We start from the raw sequence: 2829 nt of genomic DNA, 5'->3' as shown, positions 1-2829 counted from the left end.
TGCACTCCAGTCTGGGCGACCGAGTGAGACTCCAACTCAAAAAAAAAAAAAAAACAAACTTATACTTGCCTGGGTGCAGTAGCTCACACCTTTAATCCCAGCACTTTGGGAGGCTGAGATGGAAGGACTGCTTGAGCCCAGGAATTTGAGACAAGCCTGGACAACACAGCGAGACCTCATCTCTGCAAAAAAAATAAAAAATTTCCCCTGGCGTGGTGGCACGTGACTAGTCCCAGCTACTCTGGAGGCAGGCAGAAGGATCGCCTGAGCCCAGGAGGTCAAGGCTGCGGTGAGCCATGATTGTGCCACTGCACTCCAGCCTGGGCAAAAAAGAAAACAATCACTCTCTTCCTCTTCTCTCCTCAATTTATTATTATTAGTCCTCATCTGGCACATATATAGCTTTGGGTAGAAGATATGTAGCTATAGTGAGGACTCCCCAGGGGACAGATGCTGTGTGACCACTCAACAGAAGCAACTACCTTGTCAAGATTTACTCCTAAGCCTATCCTGGATAGAGCCCACAGGCAGGAAACAAGTGAATGTATTCCTTGTCTTCAGAAAAGTATATTTATGCTCATTCAAATGTGCTAGGCACTGGCCATAAAGAATACGTTAGTATTCATCCATAATTCATGCCTGCCATGTGCCAGGAGCTGTGCACAGACAGTGCAGCAAGACCATTTCGCAAAGCAACTGCAGTCCAGTGTAGGAGACAGGTGACACTAGGAAATATATGATGAGTAGAGACACGAAGTAGGAGTCAGGTACCGAGAAGGCGTCAAATGCAGGGGAGAGGATAAAGAAGAAAAAAATCATGGCCTTCGCGGCAACTTGGGTGCAGTTGGAGACCCTCATACTAAGGGAACTATCCAGTCACATGAGCACAAGGGAGGGATCAGCAGTCCAGGGGAGGGAGGAGGGAGGGAAGAAAGGAAGGAGGGAAGAAAGGAAGGAGGAGGGAGGGGTCACGTGACCTCACAAAGGGTACCTGGGTCACCACCAGGGGGAGTAAGGGCCAGCTAGAAGCGCAGACTTCACCTGCATACAGTCTACTTGTGTAGTTAATTGTCACTTGATCCCGATATCTCTATAATAAATTTATTTTATTTATTTATTTTTGAGTTGGAGACTCACTCCATCACCCAGGCTGAAGTGTAGGGGCACGCTCACAGTCACCGCAGCCTCAACCTCCTGGACTCAGGCGTTCCTTCCTCAGCTTTCCTGGAACCACAGGCGCATGCCACCACGCCCGGCTAATTTTTTGAATTATTGTAGAGATGAGGTCTCATCAAGTTTCCCAGATGGGTATCCAACCTGAGGCTCAGGCAATCCTCTCTCCTCAGCCTCCCAAAGTGCTGGGATTATAGGCTTGAGCCACCGTGCCCAGCCAAATTTGTTTTTTAAAAAAAGAAAAAAAGTTAAAATAATGTAGAGGATAGGAAGCCTTCCTAGAGGAAGTGATACCTGTAGCCACAACTACTTGGGGAGCTGAGGCTTCAGAAGAATTACCTGAGCTCAGGATGTCGAGGCTGTGGTGACCTGTGATCGTGCCATTGCACTCCAGCCTGGGCACCCCAACTCAGAAAGAAAAAACAAAAAACACCTGTAATCCCAACGCTTTGGGGGGTGGAAGAGAGAGGATTGCCTGAGCCCAGGGGTTCGAGATCAGCCTGGGCAACTTGATGAGACTACATCTCTACAATAAATCAAAAAAGTAGCCGGGTGTGGCGATGTGTGCCGAGTGACCGAGGTGGAAGGATTGCCTGATGCCCAGTTAATTTTTTGTATTTTTATTTTGTTTTGTACAGTCCAGGTCTCACTTTGTTGCCCAGGCTGATCTTGAACTCCTGGACTCAAGCCATCCTTCTGCCTCTGCCTCCCAAAGTGCTGGGATTACAGGCATCAGCCACCACTGAACCTGGCCCAATATTTTTCCATCTCTGTGCCTTACCTCCAGAGTCCATGCTGTATCTTCTCTGGCTTACTTTGAACCACATAGCACTGTAGAGTCTTCATGTAAAGGGCCCAGGACCTAAGGATCTTTTCCACCTACTTTAAAGTTCTTCAAGAGAACTCTCCGGGCTTGTCAACAGTTTTTTCCTCCATATAACCTTGTAACGGTTTTCTTGCCTGCTGTCCAGGTGTTCCCAACAATTCACACTGCTTGCCTAGAAAGAAAGCCTTTCCTTCCTTGTGGGTCAGGTTTTTTCTCTTTGATTTACCAAATATCTTCTAAAAATCTTCCCACCGGGAAGTCTGCCTGGATATGCAGGATGCTTTCAGCTGTGTGCGACGGAAGAACCGACTCTCAAGCTGGCTTAAACACTAAAGAAAACTTGTCTCATGTCACTGAAAGATCAGAGGTTGAGTGGACTTTAGGGCTGGCTTCAGGTGTCCTTAAGTATCTTGGGTCTTCCCATCTCTCCTCTGCTGTCCTCAGTATGTTTGCCTTGCAGTTGTGCTGCTCTTCCTCACGGTCAAAAGGTGGCTGCAGTGTGTGCCTGTAGTCTCAGCTTCTCGAAGGCAGAGGAGGGAGGAACATCTGAGCCCAGGAAGTTGAGGCTGAGGTGAGCTATGATGGTTCCACTGCACTCCAGCCTGGCCAACAGAGTGACACCCTGACTAAAAAATAAAAAAAGCGCGGGGGGCGGGGTGGGTGTTGCTGCAACAGTTCCAGCCTTACATTCACATACCACAAAGAGGAAAAGATCCAGCTGGGCTCGGCGGCTCAGCCTGTAATCCTGCGCCTTTGGGAGGCTAAGGTGAGTGGATTGCCTGAGCCCGCTTCAGACCCGCCTGGGCAGCGAGACCTCATCTCTGCAATAA

Source organism: Carlito syrichta, unplaced genomic scaffold (genome assembly GCF_000164805.1).
Source record: "Carlito syrichta isolate Samal-C Ts95f unplaced genomic scaffold, Tarsius_syrichta-2.0.1 Scaffold316421, whole genome shotgun sequence".
Taxonomy (NCBI): domain Eukaryota; kingdom Metazoa; phylum Chordata; class Mammalia; order Primates; family Tarsiidae; genus Carlito; species Carlito syrichta.
The sequence above is the reverse complement of the archived record's forward strand: the minus strand, read 5'-3'. Positions refer to the sequence as shown.